Source organism: Sinohyriopsis cumingii, chromosome 2, assembly GCF_028554795.1.
Source record: "Sinohyriopsis cumingii isolate HCF-2022 chromosome 2, ASM2855479v2, whole genome shotgun sequence".
NCBI lineage: Eukaryota > Metazoa > Mollusca > Bivalvia > Unionida > Unionidae > Sinohyriopsis > Sinohyriopsis cumingii.
Window position 1 is genome coordinate 152,684,999 of NC_142962.1, and position 23,327 is coordinate 152,708,325.

The following is a 23,327-nucleotide window of genomic DNA, read 5'->3' on the forward strand; positions in this document are numbered from 1 at the left end:
TATCGTGTTGAATTTGACTGGGATGATCGTTTTGACATCCATAGCAATCTTTCTTGATCAGTTCCGTAATTTTTTCGACCAAGTGTTTGGCAAAACAGGAGACTAAATGGGCTTCTTGTTCTGGCCATCTTGACTTCATCATGATAACTTCTTCGTCTTGGTCTTGGGATTCTTCTTCTACGGTCTCCTCACATTTCATATCCAAAGTTTCTCCACTAGGTAAAGAGGGATAACAGTCTTCCATGGCTTCTAATAATCTAGAATGACTTCTCTTAAACTGTTGATTTATATGGTATTGTCAAATTCTGCATACAGGAGGACGTTCACTGTGTCAGGTAGAGGATTAGTAAACTGAAGTTCCACACGAATCTGGCCCGATTTTATTGGGTGGAAATGTCCCTCGTCGCTGCCTTGGTCTGGAGTGAAATCAAACGCCCACAAACCGTAGCCTCCTGTATAATCCTCGTACGATATGCCCTGACTGGTGTTGGTTCCTAACTGTCCGGTGGCTTCGTACAGGGACAAGGACGACCTCAAGTAATTCCTGTCACCAAACTTAGGCTCAAACGGTCGGGTACACAGTGTCTTGCCATCGCGACTGACTCCGATCTTGGCTACGTTGTAATGATGAAACAGGAAAGGATTTTCGCTGTGGACTCCGTTGAAGGCTGAATTCTTGACGATACCAAGGATCAAACGCTTGGGTAACTGACCTTGGAACAGATGATCTTCGATCGTGGATCGCTGTCCAGCAGGAATGGTGAAAGTTTTTACTTCCACGCGTCTTATGGGATACTTGGCGGTCGTTCTGCTCAACGTTTGACTGATGTCGTTTCCCACTTTGGGTAACACTTCCACTCGTCGCACGTAGAGCCTGGCTTCTTGAATAATGGTTTTGTATTCGTTAGCATGGGCCAACAAATGGAAAGCGGTACTGCTAAGATTCAGTCTCAGGCGAATATCCACTCCGTTCAGTAAATACTTTTCTTGTAACCACATGTCCAAATGCAAACGATCCATCAGTTCTAAACTACGTCCTTGCAGAATTTTATTTCTACGTGTGTTAAACCCCACAATGTGAGGATCGTCATCTGCTGTGAGGGCTGTATCGTTAAACGTGATATCACCCGCTGTGTCAGGTTTCCATACCACGCAAGCATCCAGATGAGTATTCTTGGCTTCTTTTCCGTACGTCAAGAGATTTTCCAGGTAGGCACGATACGGGTAAGTATCCATGCTGCTGCTGACCAGTTTGTTATTCAAGTACAAGTCCACTTCGCTGAACAAATTGTTGACGGGCGCTACCCTATCATTGGCTCCAGGATTGGTGTTGTCCGTTTTGATCACTTTGACTTTCAAATACAGGTAACTGCTATTCAGATCGATGTAATCTTCGGGCTGACCTTTGATGTCAAACTCGATGGGAGCAGAATCCGTCAAAGAGGAGACGGGATGAAATTCCACCCACTGGGATTCTTGCATCGTCATCATGGTGGGTGGCATGGCAAACAGATCCAGTTCCGACTTGGAACAAGCGCAAGACTCTCGGTGCATCATTTTTTCTCTGTTTCTCAATATTTTAATAATCGAAAACGTCTAAGTCTCGAACGGTTCTTCTTTTCTTTGTCTTTCTAGCTTTGGAAGTGTGAAGTCTGGTGAAAGGGTGTTTTCTTCGTCGTCTCTTTCTGCCTTGTCCTTGCTGAATGCCTGACTCGGTAACGTGCAGGGCATTTATAGGTGTTTCTCGTCGACCCAAAAGGTCTTTACCCGTTTGCAGCAAGACATTTTTGCCTGCCCTCATGAAGGCTTCTTTAGGATTTTGTTTGTCGATGATGACATTTTGGAGAAATTCTTTGCCTTGTGTCAGTGCCGCATCTTTCAAGGCGTGCAATCCGCGTGTCACCATCGGTTTCAACACCGGGGCCACCGAACGAAAGGCCGATTTTAACATATCTCCTAAACCGTGTCCTCGCTGTCGAGCAACCCCTCGGTACAATGGATACATGACTTACGAGTCGTGAGAGAACCGTTTTCGAAAATGGAGTTTCACCGTGACTTTTCCTTTGGTGAATGGAATATTTTGTCCCAGATCTCCTTCTATAGTAATGTTGACCGTGTCCAAATACGTCTTGCTGACAGGCAAATAGTGAGGACGTACAAATTCGCGGTGGACGTAATAAGTGTTTCCACCTTCCTCGTCAGCGGTCGTGGCAGAATCCACTTTGAAAAGAATGACACGCAGTAACGGTACGGAGGTGTGTCCCACCACGTTGTACTCCACCACATCGGAGTACACAAACATCAAATTCAGTCCTTGGTTCAGTTCTACCGGGGAACTAAATAACTTGCTAATAGACTCGTTGTCGTAAATGATTGGTAATTCGTTTTTCTTGATCATGGTCATTCTCATGTCCATGTCTCCGCCCAACATGTCAAACAATTCAGGACAAAATAAAATGGACACGATTTTACCCCCGTCAAATTTCATCAGGAAGCGACGAGCTACTTTGTGGTACTCCATGGTGACACTTTTTTTGACACTTTCCAAAGCTTTCAGAAACACGATATTAAATCTGGAGGTAATGGTGCTGACCAAATGTTGACCACTAAAATAATAGCCTGGGGGAATGAACAAGTGGTAGGACCACTTTTGAGTTTTGTCATCATAGGTTTTGTGATCATATTTGACATGGGTGTTCAAGTATTTTTGCATTGGCTCGTCATGAACTTCCACCGTAAAAAAATTTGATTAGGAAGGACATTGAGGACTTGGGTCGGGTAAATGATTTCCATTAAAGCCACTTCCCAATGGGCTTCGTGATCTAATGGGATGGCCTGAGGTAATTTGGCCGTGTAACAGCACAACGTGTTGTTGGGAAACACCTCCATGGAACTGTCACTGGGTAAGGTTAAGTAAAATTGGTTTTGGTGACTCATAATTCCAGAGTTCTGTGGCTCTCCGAGGGGTTACTGGACGTCAGAGGTGTGTCTCCGCCCAAAATGGGGTTATTGTTGTTATTCGAGTGGTGACTGGCACTGGCACTGGACACAAGGTTCCCGTGGTTCCCGTTCGAGGTGAATTTCAGGGAGGGATTAGGAAGCAGGTAACCGATGCAACTGCTCAATAAAATGGTCCACAATTGTTTGTCTCCTTGTTGCAAACTCAAATTGGCAATGGCTGCCCCGATGACACAATACACCACGAAGATTTGGCAGAAAAAGACGATTTGCGTTTTAGGCACACGTTCTCCACACCACACCCACAAGGGTTGTTTCTGTAAATCTTGCAGAGAAGAACTGGGCGAAGAAGTGGTCGACGTATCTGCGTCTGTGTGAAAGGGCATGATGGTCACTTCTTGTTATAGTCGATGACTTGTGAAGCGTCGATCCAGGAATCAAAACTGGGCGGATATCCTTTCCAACGTACTTTGACTTCTTTGACACGTCGTTTGCCCACTTTACGGGTTCTGCGTTCGAGAATGCTTTCGATGTCGTACACGTCGTCTTCTTTTTTGGTGACATGTTGTAACTCGGGCAAATAAAACGTTCCTTTGAGCACTTCTTCGTTCATGTCTTCCAATTTATAGACGGCAGGATGACGACCATGTACTCGTCCAGTGACATGAAACAATTCGGTGGTCCAGTTAGGTAAGTAACCTTTGTCGAAAGTGCGTTTGGTTTTGCCAATGCGTACCCAATCTCCTACGTCCAACACTCCACTTTTTTTGTGGACAGCCCTCGTTGGAGACGCACCAAACAGGCGCTCAAACACCAGCACTTCGTTTTCGGGAGTCACTTCTTGCGGGGCACGTCCAATGCTTCGATGGTAAGATTGGTTGTACGCTTGTACCAGGTGTGGTAAGATGTCGATGTACTTCAGAGTGTGGTGATGCGTAAAATATTTCCACATGCGTTCTTTCAAATTGCGTTGAAAATGTTCCACGATGCTGGCTTTGGTTTCACGATTCTCGGTGGTAAAAAAATGAATGTCACGTTTCTTTAATTCTTTTTGGAAAGCTTGGTTCAGAAATTCGGTGCCTTTGTCCGTTTGCCATCGAAGAGGGTCACGACCGTTTTGTTTCAACACCCGTTGCAGGGCTCGCACTAACTCGCTGCTCGATTTGGAAGTCAAGGGCACGACCCAGGCAAATTTGGAAAAGACGTCGATGACACAAAACAAATATTTGTAGCCGCGATTGTAGCTGGCCAAATGAGAGAAATCGGCTAAATCGGCTTGCCATTGATGATCGATGCCTTCCACTTGGGTGCGACTTCTGGAAAACTTGCGTCGAATGGGTTTGTGTAAAGTGTAGGTAGCTTGTTCTTGTAACAATCGTTGCACTTGAGGTAAACGGAGACTTTTCAGTCAAGTTTTGGCAGCACGATACAATTTTTGAACTCCTGCGTAACCTACAGGATGGGAGGGATCGTAGTAAATGCTGGCTAAGACTTTTTCCATTTGTTGGTTTGTGTGTTAATAAGGCACCCACTCTTGGAAGATGCTACTCTTTTTCTCTTGGGGTAGTTTCTTGGATTGCAATGCTTTTCGTGTGCGGCCGGCAATAGGTGTCGAGGAGGATGAGGAGGGTGTCTGAACAGGGGATATTTTTTCTTGTTTCACTTCTGTCTTCACCTTCTTTTTCTCTTCTGATGAAGAAGGGGTGGTCATCATCTTTTTAATCCATCCAATTCTGGAGGTAGGTGGTGCTGTTAACTTGCGTACTTTTTCTGGTGGAGTTTGAAACCCTTCCTCTTCTTCTCCTTTTTCTGTCTTGGTCACTGGTAGTGGTGGTAGTGGTACTGGTGATGGTGCTGTACTTTTCGTCAAGGTCTTAAAATCTTTCAGAGTGGGTAGAGCTGTTTCGTCTAAAGGTTCTGGTGAAAGAGTTGCAGTCGTTGCAAGAGTTTTTCTGTTTCGGACAAATCTTGGCGATCCATCAAGGACTGCAATTCGTGTTGTAACTGGGACATTTCGCTCAAATTGGGATTGGGAGGTAAATGTGGGGTGCGTTGTTCTAGCCAACGATGGTATTCCATCCATCGTTTGTAAGGCACTAAAGCTAGTTTTCGTCCTTCCATGGGATGTCAGGGGAAGATTCTGAGATCTTGGGACTTCAGAGGGCCTTTTTATCTTGCTCCCACCAGTCCTCCCAACATGATTCCCAAGACTCCTTTCAGCAATGGGCCTAGCAAGAGGGGTAAAATTCCTCCACGTTGGACCAACATCTTCTTTTTTTGACGAATGGGAATTTTCTTTTGAACCATTTGGCGAAGAACGTGACGATGTTTTCCTAAGCATTGTTTCCGGTGTTTGGACAAAGGGATCGTGCCTTTCAACACGTTCAAACAACATTCGCACACGGTATCGATGACCTCTTTGGAGGCTGATTGAATGAGTTTTTTTCGTAGGGGTGGAGAAGCTTTGGACAGGACAGATAACATGTCCCCATGTTTGACTAAACGAGGAGGCAGTCCTTTCCTTCTCCTTCCTTGGGTTTTAGAAGAGGGATGTTTTCTGGAGGGTGACAGCTTTGAGTCTTCAGCACCAAAAACACTGATACCCCTACTTAGTCACAGACCTTTTTTATACTGGAACGCGTCGCCACTGATTGTCTTTACGTCGTATCAACTTGAGGACAGGCATGACACGTCGTGCAGGGGTACGCAACGGACTAAATCGAGCCAGTTCTTGCTTGGACAAATCCAGTAAACTTTGTAACATGCCCGATCTCTCTTGGACTTTGATTTTGGGAGACGGTACTTTGTGAGCAGCGGCCACTGCCGCCAAATTGGAGGGTCCTGCCACTGGGGAAGATCTTGGGGTCATCAACGGAGACGTTCTTGGTGTGATCAACGTCTCCAAGTACTTTTCAGTTCTTGGTGTCATCAACGGAGAAGTGACTGAACCTGAGGCTACCGGAGACGCGGTCACCGTCGTGACAGGTCGTGATTTGCGAGTGTAAGGTTGCGTCCTGGTTGAAGTGCCTCTCTTGCGACTAGTTTTCTTCTGTGGGCGTTTCTTTTTCTGGGGACTTATTCTCTGTTTCTTTTTCTGGAGGCTTTTCTTTTTGCGGGGTGGTGTCTGGTAAGAGGAGGGTCCCGCCACTGGAGAAGTTCTTGGAGACACGTTTCTTCTTGGGGACCTGGTCTTGCCACCGTGGCTCTTTTTCTTCTTCGAGCTTTGTTTGACTTCTTTTTTCTTGGGAAGAACTTTGGGAGCATTAGGATCCCATCTTAAGAGAGAGCGAATGATGACCCCTCCTAGAGTACCGCTCCCTCCAGGTTTCAAAATGATATGTTTTTTGGTTTGAGTGTCGATGCGGGGATCGGCCAGTTGGGTCAAAGCGACTTTGTTTTGATCAAAAAAGCGTTTGGTTTGATGAGGAATCTGAACGATCCCTTGGAGTAATTGACGTGCTGTCACCGTGAACCATCGTAAGACTTCTTTGAGACTAGCTTCTAAGACACGAGCTCTTATTTGTGGATTTTTTTCTCGACTGATGCCATACAAGGCACGAATCAATTTGAAGGGAAGATGTGACTGAAGGGACGTCATATTCAAACTGAGTGAGACAGATGAAAAGGGTCTGAGATTTTTATAGATTTTTTTTGGAGTGAAATTAAGTCGAGGACGGAGACGTGTACAGGACATGCCCTCCGTCTTGGCACCAGTGGTAAAACAAGTGGGTACGAAATCGCAAATCATCGGGGGTCGTAGGTTTCAAATCGACGAGTAAATAGGCGTGTGGTGTTTGGGTGGCATCGTCGTACGCCTGAGTCTGCCAACGCGTTCCTAACTATTTGGCTAAGACTTGCACTTGCGATTTATCTCGAGGGCTTTTAAACAAGACTGATGGTACGATGGGGTTTACTTTGTTGAAACAAATTTTGGGTGATGTAAACGACACTGGCATTACGATGATGCCCTTTGCGCGTGAACCACAGTTTAATTTCTTCTTCGTCTTCTCCTAACATGTCGTCGAAAATGAGAAAATGGGTTTGACGGGAGTCAGAGACGATGCCATCGGCCTTCCACAAACACGATGGATTCGCCTTGACTTTCTCGCAAGAGACTGTACGCCGATTGCCACTCTTTGTAACACCACACGACACGTTGAGGTGGACGATCGATCAAATGATGTTTATGTTCGATCAATCGTTTGAGGAATTCGGTTTTGCCTGAACCGCTAGGTCCAGCAATGAGCATGTTAAAGGGATGGCGAAGACACAAAGCCTCCCAACTGGCACGATCTAAGATTTTGACAGTAGAGGAAGAGGGAGCAGAAGTAGCCATAGTGTGAGGAATGTCACTTGTGACACGAAAACAAACAAGACAAGAGTTTATATACTTTTTCAGGACACGTTTATTGAATGTTTTTAACAGGAATACGGAAGACAAAAATACATAAAAGCCAAAGGCTTAAGTACAACGATAAAAGGCACATCGAAATTATCAACGTGGAATAGAAAAAGTGTCTGCACAACATGGTTTGGGTAATGTTCTGACCAGTTCTATAGGGAGTAAGGTCACACAAGTGTCCTCCCGAAAGGGTCTTACAGGCATGTCCACGACAGTCCTGCCCTGGGTGACGGGTTCTTCTTCTTCTTCTTCCTCTTCTGGCACTGTCACTAACACAGGTTGAAAAGTAACTTTTTTCCTTGAACAACTCTCGTGCATAATGGGCCACTTCTTGGGTCCAAGCCTCAAAACCTCTTTTTTCCAGTCACGGACATCTGTCCAATGGGGGTATAAGTCACATGCTATACACACATCGTCATACACGTCTTGGGTAGCTAAAAGTTGACGAATCTTTTTTTCCCGTTGAGGTCGAGAAGTATCCAGATGAAAACGCAAGGCTTTGACCAAAAGGAGTCTTTCGTGACCATTTAACGATATTTGGGTGGTAAGTACTGTTCGTAAAGAGTCCACAAGGAAATCCCAGAAAACAAGTCACTAAGACACACACCACTTGTCGACCCAAATTGATTGGATACAATTCTTGTAATAACACTGGTCAACAGTGAAATCATTACTGACTTGAAAAGGCCCTAATCTGTAGTATTTTGGTGTGCCGAACACGAATATAACCGTGAAAAATTTGTATTGGCTCTCGTTTTGAAGATATTCATATACCTCATTTTCTATGTTTCACTGTGTAAATTTCTCCAGTAGGACTGCAGCAACATCCGGAATAATGATGTAACATTGCATAATACCATCATGCTCACATCATCCACAGTTGATTGCATCATTTTCTGATGCAATGCAATACTAATGCCATGCGGCTGCTGAAGTAAGTTGACGTCAGCAGTGTACTATACATGTGTAGGCCTATTATACTAATGCCAGGCGGCTGCTGAAGCTGACGTAAGCAGTGTACTATATAAAGCCCAATCAGATAGGTTCAGCATTTAAAATATTTTAGACGTTGTGCGAGACAGTTCAAGCTACTGTTACATAAAACTTATTATTTTATCCATTTACGTACAATAAAGAACAGTAATGCCTCGAAAGTGTGTTAATACCGCGGACAATTTTTGCTATATTTGTGGGGAAGTGACATTTGCCAACCAGAAGAAAAGTATCAATTCTCAAGTGAAGAAGGCATATCATCTTTACTTCGGATGCAAGGTTGGTGACCAAGACAAGCCTTGGGCTCCGCATATATGCTGTGCTACATGTACAACACAGCTTTCACAGTGGTTGAATTGCAAAAGGTCATCAATGCCGTTTGCAGTCCCAATGGTGTGGAGAGAGCCAAGCAACCACCTAAATGACTGTTACTTCTGCTTGGTTCCTCCTCTTTCCGGCGGAATAACGAAGCGAAAGAAGTCGAGAATAGTCTACCCAAACATTCCGTCTGCATTGAGACCAGTTCCACATGGTGAGGGACTTCCTATTCCAGAACCTCCAGCAGAATATTCTCTTGATTCATCTGACGAAGACAAAGGTGAGTCGACCTGTTCTTCTCCTGGTCCATCAGCATGCAGTGATCCAGATTTTCACTGTGGTGCATCATCAACCCCACACAGAATAACACAGGAAGAACTAAATGACCTGATTCGTGATTTGGACTTATCAAAGAACAAGGCAGAATTGCTAGGATCAAGACTCCAACAATGGAATCTTCTAGAAGAAGATGTCACAATTACTGCATATCGAAAGCGCCACCAGCAATTGGAGCCTTTCTTCAGAAAGGAAAGTAATCTGATATTCTGTTCCGATATTGAGGGCCTCATGAATGCTTTAAAAATCACTCATGACCCACAAGAATGGAGACTATTTGTGGACTCTTCGAAACTGAGTCTCAAGGCTGTGCTTTTGCACAATGGAAACATTCTTCCATCTATTCCAGTAGCGTATGCTGTCCACATGAAAGAGACATACGATAACTTAAGGCAGCTACTGAATTCCATTGAGTATAACAAGTACAGCTGGCACCTCTGTGGTGATTTGAAGGTAGTTGCCCTTTTAATGGGACTGCAGCAAGGATATACAAAATACATGTGTTTCTTATGCGAGTGGGATAGCCGAGCAAGGGAAATGCACTACATGAGGAAGGAATGGACTCACAGGCAGAATGTAGCCATTGGAGAGAAGAATATCCAACACCCAGCTCTGGTTGAGGCTCAGAAAATCTTGCTACCACCCCTTCACATCAAACTAGGTTTGATGAAGAACTTCGTGAAAGCCATTGACCGGACTTTGCCAGCATTCCGATACCTGCATGAAAAATTCCCTCGACTCAGCGAAGCAAAGATTAAAGAGGGAGTTTTTGTGGGTCCTCAGATTCGAGAGCTTTTCAAAGATGACCGGTTCAACAACTTGCTGGAAGGTGACGCGAAACAAGCATGGAATGCTTTTCGCCTAGTTTCTACAAACTTCCTCGGAAATGTTAGGGCAGAAAACTATAAGGAACTAGTAGAAGACATGTTGATGAAGTATAAGAAACTTGGCTGCAATATGTCTCTAAAGATTCACTTCCTTCATTCCCATTTGGATTTCTTTCCTAGCAACTGTGGTATTGTTAGTGATGAACACGGCGAACGTTTTCATCAAGATATCGCAACAATGGAACAAAGATACCAGGGAAAATGGTCCACTACAATGCTGGCTGACTACTGCTGGACACTCCTCAGAGATGCTCCCGAACAGCTGTACAAGAGACAGGCGAAGAAATCTAAGATGTAGTCAATGACTTGATTTTTTATAGGTAGGCTATTACAGTTGACCTTTTACTATTGGAATGCATTTCGTTATGTAAACATTAATTTCTTGCAGATTACAAAAAAACTAGAGCCAATTTTGCAATTTGACTGTCATATTCGTGTTCAGCACATAAAAATTGATAAGAATTGACTAATTTTATTTCAGTAACATGACTTTTGTAAAAGTTTGTTGTCCAGTGTAATTGATGGTAATGATCCACAGTTTGAATATGGTCATTGAGTTCCTTCCACGGAATCTATTCAGTCACATGTGATAAAAGTCGTGGCATGGCAGCCTGTTTTTATAGTCTCTTTGTTTCGGAAACAATACACGTACTTTCTACCCAGAGATCTTCGTTCTCCAGTGGGGAATCTAAATGCTCCGAACTGTAACCTAAACTTCAAACTTCGATTGGAAGTTTCCTCTTCCTCTAAGTAGATTCCACGTAAAATATGTTGGCAATCCTTTAACTCGTCTTCCTCAATGAGTTGCACTAGGTGAATCTCGAAGTAACCAAAATTATCAACACGTGGATCATCGGTGGCTTGGAAGTACTGAACAAGGTCTGACCATTGAAACAATTTCTGACTAATCAGTTCTCTTATACCATTCAGGTACCAGTGGTTAAACATATGGTGACGTAACGGATGCAACTGTTCTTTACGTTTGACTTGTATTTTGACCAGCTCTCGGTAAATGCGTTCTCTCAACTCCACAGGCAAAGCACGAATGTTCTCTCGCAAAGCATCCATGACTAGGTCAGTCCTTACAATTCACAATCTTCTCCTGGAGCAAACGTAATCCACATAGTGAGTAATTTCTGACCACTGCCACTCAGGGTAACGTCCAAGAATCTCACTGAACTCTTTTGATGTAAACGGTCTAGAGTAATATAATACGATGAATGCACACTTGACCCAGGGAAATCTAACACACTGGTTGACTTTTTTCACTTTCCTCTTGTGAATTTCTCGGCACAAAAGTTCTACAGTCACCCATTGAGATTTCACTCTGGCAAGCCCCTGCCAAACTTCCTTGTAAATCTTCTCTTGCAGTTCTTTAGGTAATGATTCAATATCGCTTTTGAAATGGAGTTTAAATACTGGTCTCGCTGATGTCCAACATTTGACTCCTAACCAATCTGGTTTCTTCTTCTTCAACGACATGGTAAGTTACTTCAATGTCTCGGTCCCACTAAGGGTAAGTAATGACAATTCGGTGACCATCGAGCATGTTCTATGTAGGCCGAATCTTGCGGTTCACAGTGGTGAAGTGACACACTGCAACTGAAGCACTTGACTTTATCCCCTTCGCCCAAGTAGAAAAATCCGGCTCCGGCTAATTCTTCGGGGGTCGGTCCTCCCAGATACTTAGGCCATTTTCCTTTGAACGATTGAAGACGATTTTCAAAGTCGCAGTATTCCGACAAATGCACAGGAAACGAATATTCGTCTTTCACAGGTTCGTTTCGATGAGGGTTGGGTGACATGGACAGGAGTTTGCTCAGGGCTGGATGACATCCGTAGGGGGGTAAACGTGAGGGTGAACATCCACCTTTAAAACGAAACCCAGTAAAGTGTCCAAGAGGACGAGCGGCATCGCTTTCGCATCCCTCAGGTTTGGCACGCACAGCATCACTTTCCATGATAGGGGTAGTGAGAACAAAGTTCCCATGATGCTTTACGGCATCGCTAAGGTCACAGCGTACAGCATCGTTCCCATCGCAAGGCTCACAATCGCATTCTACTTCAGAAGCCCCACACTTGAAGTGTGCCTGTCTGAACTTGTTTTGTATTTCTCTGAAAGTATTCATCTTGTTCGCTTAGTCTTGGTAGTCACAATGAACTATCGATCTTGCCTAGGGTTCCTTTTCATATACAGACCAATACCGACGTGTCCATACGGTAAGGTGAAATGATTGGGAAGTCGGACTCGCTTCTGGTACACGATTTGATAGACTTTTTCCAAGGGTCGACTGACGATGTGGTGAGTGGGTAAACGTACAATCTTGTTGGGTTGATAGGTGGTCACTTTAAAGTGTTTATCTTTTCCAGACTGCAAGGCTTCTTTCAATACCCCAAAGTTCACCACTTGACTGGTACGATAATTCAGTGTCAATCCTTTCACTTTACACTTTGTGTGCACTTCTTGTTTGTCCTGGTATTCGTAGCCGTAATTTTTAGGACCGCCACTGGCGAAACTTAGAATCTTGTCGTCGGGATGCTCGTCTGTCCAGGCTCCTAAACGGTCTCCTTCGATGTCAGGGTGCTGTTGACTCGGGTGATCGATGTAAATGCAACTGTCCGTGTCAAAGTACAGGACACGTTCCCCTAACAGTTCTAAAGCTTCGTACAATTTTAAGCGAGCATGAGCTGTCACGTAAGCCGCAATGATGACATTTCGCAATGGGTCGTCTTGTACAAAGTCCAGATCTTCTTTGTAATTGACCAAGATCAAATCTTCGCGAACGACGTCCACGTCTTTCATGAATTTGGTTTTGTCGTGAATCATCTGGAAGTAGCGGGAAGGTTCTGTCAAATACTCTGTCTTGGGTAAACACGGGCGTTGTGCCATTTTACCCCACAAGCAATTTAACATCACTTTCGCAAACGATCGCCTGCCTTCGTTTTTCTCGATGTGATCTAAAGTGATGCCTTCTTGTGCCCAGTATTTCTCTTTGAATGTCTTTTGGTCTTCGGGAGTGTGACACCAGGAAGGATAGCCACTGGCTTCTTGCTTTAGTTTCAAAAAGGCATCCACGTAGTCTGCGAAAATGCCTTTCTGAGTGGGGTCACCCTTGTGGTTTTGTTGTGTCTTGGGAAAGTGACAAATTTCGTACACTTCTAACAGTTGATATCCCATGTCCAGAGCTTTGAACAATTCAGCGCTGCCCAGGTTCCCGTCAAGGCCAGTTCTTCATGGGTGTGCTGACAAGGTTGATCTTGGTTGCACGTTTCTGCACAAGTACGGCACAAAGGAAACATCAGTTTGCCTTGGCAATGGTGAGGTAAGACGGGATGGTACAAGTCGGTGGGAGTCAAAACTTTGCACTTGATCAAGCCTTCGTATTGTCGAATGTTTTTCAGGTCGATGTGTTCCGTCAACAATTGTGGGCGCTATGCAGGAAAGCGACAATATTTGCACACGTAGGGATACAGCGAACACACGTCCAAGTACTTGATTTCTTCTCCTTTCTCTTCGTCGGCTTGGTACAGCAAACAGGTGGCATTGGTCCTTCCTCCGTACAAACTATCCCTCGGGTTCAGGGAGTCCATGAACTGGTAACTTTCCACGAGGCGTTTAAATTCGGGATCGGTTTTCAAACGGTGATCGTATTCGTCTTCCCACATTTCCACCACTTGGTATCCTTCCTGTTCTAACTTTAGGCGTCGCTGACAAGTGGTCTGGTACAAGTCTTCCATGGTTCGTTGTAAAAACTGATTTTTAGTGCCACGGTCAGGGTAACAAACGGGGCATCGGTGAAATAAGCAACCGTTAAACTCGTACACGATCTTGGGGTTTTCTAAGTCCCAGCCATCCACCGAATGCGTTCCGATGGTCTTTTCACCTTCTCCGTTGCGGGCATGCTGAATCCACTTGTCTTCCTTGTCGCACAAGTAATGTAACCAGCGTAGGGCTTTGACCGAGTACTGACGTTTGACATAGTTGGTCGTTTGAGGACTGATGACAGCCACAGTGTTTACAGGCATGAATCGTTGCCTGTACACTAAGGAACACGCTTTGGCAATGGTGCAAGCTGCTTTCAAAGGATCGACCCCTCCTTGTTCCATGAACAGTTCTCGAAATTTTCCACAGAACGCCGTAAAATGTCCACGTCGGAACGACAATACTTTAGCATTTCTTCCTGAAGGTCGAAGGGGTCCGAGCCGTGAGCCTGGTACCAAGCGTAGAAAGCTTCTCGTTGCTCGGTACGCATGTTGTCGGGGTCGTAATAGTGAGCCTCAGATAAATGGGGTAGAACGGCATGTTGATTGGCTTCCGTATTGAAAAAGTGTGGAAAGTACCCTTTAGCCATTTCTGTCATTCCAAACGTTTTAGGCATTCGGCTGAAAGGCATGGCCAAGTAACTCATCGGATCTTTAAACTGCATTTGTCCCACTTGCATGAAAATGATTTTGGCTCCGTTCAAAGTCACTTTAGGACGCTCGGTGCCATGTTCCGTATAGTATCTCAAAAGAAACTGTCCATCGTATCCGGAGAAATTGTGAGCCATCACCGTGGCATGACGATGACAATCTCCGTAACGTTCGATGTCCTCCTGGCTCCACGTCTTGTCGATGGGGTCTAAGACCCATCGGGCGAAATCGGCTAGCGTGTTCGGTCCCCGAAAGATTTTTTCACGCCCTCCAGGAATCTTGCTGCAGTGAGGGCAATGACTGAAGATAGGTTCTTGAATGCACTTCTGGCACGCTCGATGAGCCACGCAGAAATTAGGAATGTGAATGCCAGTCTCTTGCATGCATTCCAAATCGAAAAAGATGAAATTGTCTTTCTTCTCGTGACCGTCCTCATTCTCTCGTTGGGGTTGGTATTTTTGCACGTAACATTGGTGTTCCAAGTCCACGATGTGATGACAAATGTGACATTTTTTCTTTCCTCGACATACATGTGCCTTGACAGTATTGGTACATATGCCTTGTCCACAGGTAGGGCACAATCTCAGGAGCTGACAAGCACATTTCTGCTGTGAACCTTGCGTCTTCAGATGTTGTTGGTAACAGGCAGGGCTGACAAACGTGCACAGACAAGCAGGACAATGCATTGGTTCTTGCCCTTCGCTCAGACAGGGTTGAGAGGCCAAACATCCTGAGCATTTCGATCCGCAATGTTTGTGTTGCTCTCGATTATTATAACCATGGTCACATTTCTCACAGTAATATTTGTATCCCAGGAATCCGGTGATACTGGTAATGGTATCGAAATGGTCATCGTGATGATAAAGGTGAATGTATTTTCCGTCCTTAAAGTCTTGGCCTCGAAACAACAGAGGTCCGCGCACTTCTTGAGGGTACACTTTCAAGGTGTAGCGTGGAGCTAGGGAATCTTGCAATTTTTGCATCTCAGGAATGCCACAGGGTGAGGCTTTGGACAGGCGTGTTTGCTGTAACAGAAGTTCTGCTTCGTTTCGTTGTTTGGCTCGGTTCGATTTTCGAATGTTCTCCCAGTCTCTTTTCCATTCTACCGTGTCGTTCTTGTTGGCATAAGTTCGTCCAACCACGATAGCCCTGGCTAAACACATCTGGTCTTGAGGGTTGTTAAATCGGACGAGGCTTGTTTTGGTGTTACGAAGGCCGTCCACTAATAAGACCTTTTTGCGTCCAGTCCCTTGAGGAGGAGAGACGTGGGTCATGTCCAGTGTGGCTTTTCCATCGGTGATGTCAAACTGGTCATTGGATTGTTGTACGTGTTGGATCTTGTCCATGACTTTGGAAGCGGTCAATTCTGCAGGGCTGCTAAACTCGATCCAAACAGGGGATTTCAAACCGTCGTGTTGTATGGAAAGTCTCAAGCGATCGTCTTCTTTGGGTTGACATTGTCGCTTGAGTGTGGTAAGCAAAGAATCCCACACCCCGGTGATGAACCCTTCTGCTTTCTCTAAGGGTACATCGGACTTGAAATCTTTAAACTTCACCGTGTATTTGTAAGCCGTGGTTCTAAATTTTCTAGAGGAGCGCTTTTCTGTCTCTCGAATGGAATAGTATTCTTCAGGGTTAACTAAGGGTGGTGAACTTTGTTTAGAGGGTTCGGATTCTGGTTCACTCATGTCCTCTTCAAAATCACTGGCATGAATTTGTGCCATGACTTCAGCTCTGGTAGGCGATAGATCACGTTTCTTCCTCTTACTTTCTTCTTCTTTCTTCTCAAATGAATTGGATCGTTTCATCTTGATAGCAAAAAGTCAAATGACTAAAATTTAAACACCATGGACTAATTTATAGTCATGGCAGACCAGCGTATATAAAGGGTATGTGTCTTGTCCTTTCACTATTCATTTCACTCTCAAACCGAGCACAACGATGGAAGAGACTACCCAGATCGAACGTTTCATCAGAGCGTTGCGAGGGGTCATTAAAAAATTTTCTTCAGACCAGCCGACGGACTACTCTCCTTCCTTTCGAGATAAAAGTGAAGATACTTGCTATATCTGTCAGAAGAAAGGGCATTGGTCTTCAGAGTGTCCAGACCGTCAAAAAAGAAAAAAATGGGGTAGAAAAGACAAAAGTCAAGATACCTGTATTATTGTCAGGAAAAAGGACATTGGTCTCCAGATTGCCCTAAGAAACAAGAGGAGCAAGAAGAGAGGGATTCTGGAGAGGAAGAAGAAGAGGAAGAAAGGAGACAGGTGAAGAAAAAGAAGCAGGAGAAGAAAAGAAGGAGGGAAGAAAGTGAGGATGAAGAGGAGGAAAAGACTGTGACGGTGAAGAAATTGAAACAACAGAGAGAGTAAACAAAGAAACAGAAGAAGTCTATGAACTTTTTAAAGTGCTATGTTGTGAATTGTGAATTGGATTGTAAATCTTGATAAAAGAATAAATTAATTATATAAGGTAAGTGTCTTTGGGTTTTTGATTTTAAAATAGGAACGTACACTCACACACTCATAAACACGTACTATAGGGGTAAAATGGGTTGGTTTTTTTTTTTTAGTTTGGATGTTGGCAATTGAAAGTCTATCTCTTTTCGAGAGACGTGGGTGGCCCTGAAAAGGGCCTTTTTGGTGTAGGGGTGAGTTTAAGCAATCAACTTTAACTGTCTTAAGCCTTTGCCACGGCCAAGGCCTACTTCTGGACTGCGTACTGTTGATGATGATGGTTTGGTTGAAATCACTAAGGGTGGTACGGTAGGCTTAGTCACAGGGTTGGCGTGTTTAGCTCGGGAAGGTCGTATTCTCTTCGGTCGTAATAAAGAAGTCTGATACATTTGTTTCAGACTTCTTAACTCCGCTAAAATGTCTAACAGTACCGTGACCGTTTGATTTTCACACCCTTGTCTCCTTGCTGCTGCTTCTTCTTCTTGTTTTTTTTTTCTTACCTCTTCTTCTTGCTGTTGTTGCTGTAGAAGAAAAGCTTGTTCCGCTTCCTTTTGCTGTTGTATAAATTTCTCCAATTCTTCTTTCTGTCTCTTTCTAAAATTCTCCACGTGCGGTAATGAAGGAGACGAAGGTTCCGGAACAAATTCTTGCGAGGTAAGAAAATCCACAAAATCCCAATTCACCTCTTCTGAAAGTAAGTCCGGGTTCCCTTGGGCGGTCTCCACTGCTGGTGCACCCCTATTGATCGTTTTCTGAGTTTCCGTCATGTTGAAAAACTGTCGCATGGATTGACTACACACAGGCGCTAGCGAATCTATATAGACCACGTGACGTCACAGACTGCTTTCTTCCGATTGGACGGCCCATGACTGAATTTTGTAACGCGTGTTTGGATTGGTCAATGAACTCAATCCGTTTCAATCCTTTCTCTCCCTATAAATAAGCGCAGTTCACTGCATTGATTCACCTGTTCTCGGCGCCTCAACATGTCGACCGACGTTCAATCTTCTACGCTTGTGTCTTCGATGATGTTCAGGACGGACATACCGATGTATGTCCGATCCAAGTGGACAGTTGTCCATAGGACCGACACCAGCCTATGGATACGTAGGATTTACGTGGAGAGGCAAGGATGCCTCAAAAGAGTTTTAGTCTATGGACCTACCATTAGACGAAGCCTAAGACGAAGAAGATGTCGCAGATGCCCTTTATGTTAAGGGCATATTAACATAAACCCAAAGGCCCTTTTCAGGGCCACTCATAGGTCTCGGAAAAATCTTGACTTTCAATTGCCTAGCCCATTTTTTTTATTTTTTTTATTTTTAAAAGAAAATAGAGACCCCCTCCCCGTTTCAATTTTTTGCCTGTTCCCTTTCCATAGACCCATCAGGTCGGGACCGTATTAAAATAGGGTCCCGACCCTGTTCCATTTCCCCTTGTACCTAGATAACCCCACACAGTATTCCCATGTTCCATTCCCCTTGTCCCTAGACAGGCCCAAACTCTATTCCGATGTTCAATTCCCCTTGTCCCTAGAATGGATATTTTTTTTCTCCCATGTTAAATTACATAGTCCCCAGAGTGGATATTTTTTCTCCTATGTTAAATTTTACATAGTCCCAAGAGTGGATATACCCTTTTTAACATGGAAGTCCCCTAGTCCATAGAGTGTCCCTATTCACTACTGATATTGAATGATTATTTGTGTATTATTGAAAAGTACACGAAGACAATTTGTAAACAATTTTCTGGATAGATTCAAGTATTGACAGTGAAGGACCAGACGACACAGGAAACAATGAATACACGGATTCATTTGATGTGCCTAGAAAATTGAACGCATTAGCTGTCCGGAGCTTTGTGATGGATTTTGAGACTGGTAAAAATATTCCCAATTTCATAAATTTAAGAGACAAAACACTGTAACTAATTATGAGGCTAATGGGGGATGGGGGTTCATGGTCTGAAATGAGAAGGCAGGTTCACAAAGACTGGAGACTGTAGAGTTGGAATAGAGCAGGGGTTAAGATCAGTTTACATGTAGAAGATAGAAGTGTATTGGTTCATTATTAGATACGTAACTGTGAAATAGTAATTCAGGGATGAGAAAAATATACTCGTTGAATTACTAATACCACGGAGAATAACTTACGTGAACAATAAGGAATCCTTGACAGTCTTCTCGCCAATGTGTTGAAAAACCATTTCCGGTGCGTTATGTGTGTGTGTGTGTGTGGTACTTCACGAAGACCATTTTAAAGAAGAGCTCAATCCCTGTATTTATTTATTTTTGTTTTGTAGTTTACCTTACGAGTTCATTTTCTTGATGTTAAGAGTCATTTTCTATGACATGATGTTTCCTTTAAAGTATTAGGCATGTACAATTTTCTATTAGCATCGTAACATCCTATTATATCACATACATTGTTTTTATTTACTCAAGCCGTCGAGGGACGTGCCTATTTAGGTTTAAAAATTCAAACTGCTTTGCATGGTACCAGTATTATGTACAACCATGTAACTACGTGGGCGGAACACATATTCACTTAACGTTGATGTGGTTATTTTGTTTTGTCCGGATATGTTACGCTTTAGGTTTGTTTTCACTATAGTTATTTTGCCTTATACTTGTGTCTATCAATATTGTTTTGCTTCATGAAGAGTTATCTATTCTAGAGAGACCGTTGATATACTCGCAGGCCTTTAAAATAATTTCTCGTGTAAGGAAATAACAGAAAATCTGAAAAAATCATATATAAGGGATCACAAAAGTAGTGGTTTAATATAAATTCATTAAATTCATCGAATAATTTCCAGCTTTTGCGACCCATCTGAGATTCTGTTATCACAATATTTTTATTTTTATTGAAAATGTTTATAGAGAAAGAACAAAAAACAATTTTGTTTAATCATGCTCAGTCGCTGCACCGTTAAATTGTTGCGTGTAAAAATTTTGTTCTTACGATTGTTAAATTATTAATAGGCAGTTCTATTGGTCAGTAATATTTGATAATATGATTTTAATATTTATAATTCAAACTGCAACTGTCGTTTCAAATAAATTATGATAAAAAAACAACACAAACGCCGAAAATTCTGTGTAACTAATTTCGCATTTAATGTATGCTTCTTCAGGCACGAAATGTTTTGAAAGTAACGGATGACGTCTTTTATTTTAAAACAACAATTACGTTATTATGTAACGTCATAAATGATATGCATCATTATAACAATTTTATAACAATTATATATGACAGGATCTAAAACAGTAACCATGAGAAAGACATTGACAAACCTGGTAAAGATTTTACAAGGTCTAATAGAGACGACATCACAAGACAACATAATAGGAGGTTCCACAGGTTCAACAGTAGAAGAGAGTGGAAAAAAGAAACAAAGCGAAGAAAACAAATTAAGAGAGGTAAAGAAACAGTCTTAAACCTCTCACGTAGAATGTTAACTGACAATGACTATATATTGTTAGGCAAAGGGCTAAAATTTTGTCCTAAACCAAAATGTCACAATAAAATTAAATTAGCTGAAGAAATTTTTGATTTCTCTAGACGCTTAAAATTAAAAGAATTTTTTATGATAAAGCATGCAATAATTCAGAGAGTAAATCGTTTTCTTTTCATTCTAAAAAAATGGGTTATTTTAACACAATTAAATCATCTTTTACACCAGCTAGTGGACGTGATTCATATTTAGATTTTTATATTGACGCGATCACAAAAGAGATATTAACTGATAATCATAAAAAGCAATATCATAGTAATATTTCTAAGGACGAAATTAAGTCTTTACATAATCTAATGAATGACGACAGTATAATTATTAAAAAGGCTGATAAATCAAACGCTATTATTATTATGAATCAAGATGATCATGTTAAAGACGTTGAACGTCAATTAAATGATGAAAAATACTACAAACATATTGACAAAAACCCGTCAATAGAAATTAAATCAAATATTTCAACATGCATTAATGAGATTGCTAAAAATAATAATTCCGTAATTGAGGAGTTTGATACTTTCCCTCTTAACATGCGTACACCTCAATTCTACATATTACCCAAAACTCATAAAAATCCTGACCATAATTTACCTTTAAATTATCCAGGACGACCTATTATATCAGGCTATAATTCATATACTGAAAACCTATCAAAATTTATTGATAGTGTTTTACAACCTTTAATGAAATCACTTCCTACATACATTAAAGATACCGCTGATTTCATTAAAAAGTTGAAGTCTATTCCACAGCTATCTGATAACTCAATCCTTGTATCATTAGACGTAACTATATACCAACATTCCGCATGCAGATGGTATTGAAGCATGTAAATATTTTATTGATAACAATCTTAATAATAACACACTATCTAGTGAATATATATGTAAAATAATAAAACTTATTTTGGAAAACATTTATTTTCAATTCAATAATATGAATTACATACAAATAATGGGTACAGCAATGGGTAGTCCCATGGCTCCTTCATACGCTTCCCTTTTCATGGGTAAATTAGAAAAAGATTTTCGTCAAAACGAAAAGTTTGATCCATCTGTTTGGTTTAGATTTTTACATGACATATTTATGATCTGGAACCATTCAACTGAAGAACTAAAAATATTTATTGATCTGCTGAATCATTTTCATCCGACAATTAAATTTACTTATACTGCATCAAGTACGCAAGTTTCATTTTTAGATGTAAATGTAATAATAAATATTGATAACACTATCTCTACAAATATTCATATCAAGGAAATTAATATCCACCAATATGTAGAATATTCTTCATGTCATCCCATGTCATGTAAAAACGGCCAGGCCAAAAGATACCGACGCATTATTTCAGATGATTGTCAATTACAAAATTCTTTGAATAAATTACGAACTTATTTCCAAAATAGAAATTATCCTACATACATAATTGATTCTGCATTGAACAAAGCCCTTAATCTTACTCAACATGAGGCTTTAAACACAGCAAAATGTAAAATAGAGAGAGATGTAATTCCTTTCACAAAACAATATAATCCTTCATCACCTAATATAGGTCGTATAATTAATAAATATTATAGTCTCCTAAATTTATCCAATAAAACTAACGTCAAATCACTTTTCAAAATTAAACAAGTTCTCGCTTATAGAAGACCCAGGAATTTGCAAGATTTTTTAATCAGAACTAAACAGACAGAAAATAAAAAAATACACTTTTCGTCATCTAAATGTAACAGACACCGGTGTTCTCAATGTGCAAACATAAGAGAAAGTACTTCTTTCAGTAGTGCTAATACAAAAGAGGTATTTTCTCTACGTGATAACACTAACTGCATATCAACTGATGTGATTTATTTAATAACCTGTAAAAAATGTAGCATGCAATATATTGGACAAACACTACAACAAGTCTCTAAGAGAATGAATAATCATCGCTTTCATATAAAAAATTATAGAGATCCTCAGTTTTCCTCTAATGTTTCAACACACTTTAACACCAATAATCACTCTCTACTTGATTTTTCTTTCATGCCAATAGATATTGTGCATGGTGACATGAATAGACTCATAAAAGAAACTTACTGGATTCATAAGTTAGATACTCTGTATCCTAATGGACTTAATGCTAATGCACTATATAAAATTGTATAATTTACATTGATATATTGTATATCCTTTATAACAATATAATTATATGTATGACTGTTTGTCTCTAGTTTATTTTATTATTTTGCTGTTTCAAATAAATGGAACACTTGAAACAGACGTCATTTTTCAACACAGTATTTCTGATGGAAATTCCTGCGTCATGTCACATACTTGGCTCCGTGTAGGTTATACATACCATATACATTGATCAGAATTTTTATTTTCTATTTAGAGTTTTACCAACTAGAGACAACATATGTTGCTGAATATAGTATTTCCAGGATTAATGTATATGTAACCGGATATGCGTATTATTTGGTTTGGTAAAAGGCTGTGGTTGGAGAATTTCTGTCAGTTGGGAGACGGGATTTTGTCCACATTTGTCTCTCAACAGAGGTGAGTTTCTTAAATCCTATAGGTTAACAAACCATGGTTGTCATAAGGTCGAGTGCTTGTTACAGATGTATACCCCGCAAGCCTTTTAGCCATTGACCGATACCCATAATTTTATTTGTAACGTGCCCATGTGTGGCACATTGGCCATGTTCCGACAGAAGGAACATTTAATCCCACTTTCCTTTAGTTAATCGATAAAAAAAAATGTCCGCCAAAATGTTCATAGTTAAACCAATAAGAAAATGTTCCAGAAGGCGGGGAAAGGGAACTTCACACGATTACAGTGAATCTGAAAGTGAATGCTGTTGAAGAATTTAATTGACTTATTTGGACTAATCAGGTTCACAAAAAGTGAAATGCTATGTTAATATAATTTTTTTAAAAACTGCACACGCTATATGCAAAGTTTTCTTCTTCTTCTTCTTCTTATATATATATATATATATATATATATATATATATATATATATATATATATATATATATATATATATATATATATATATA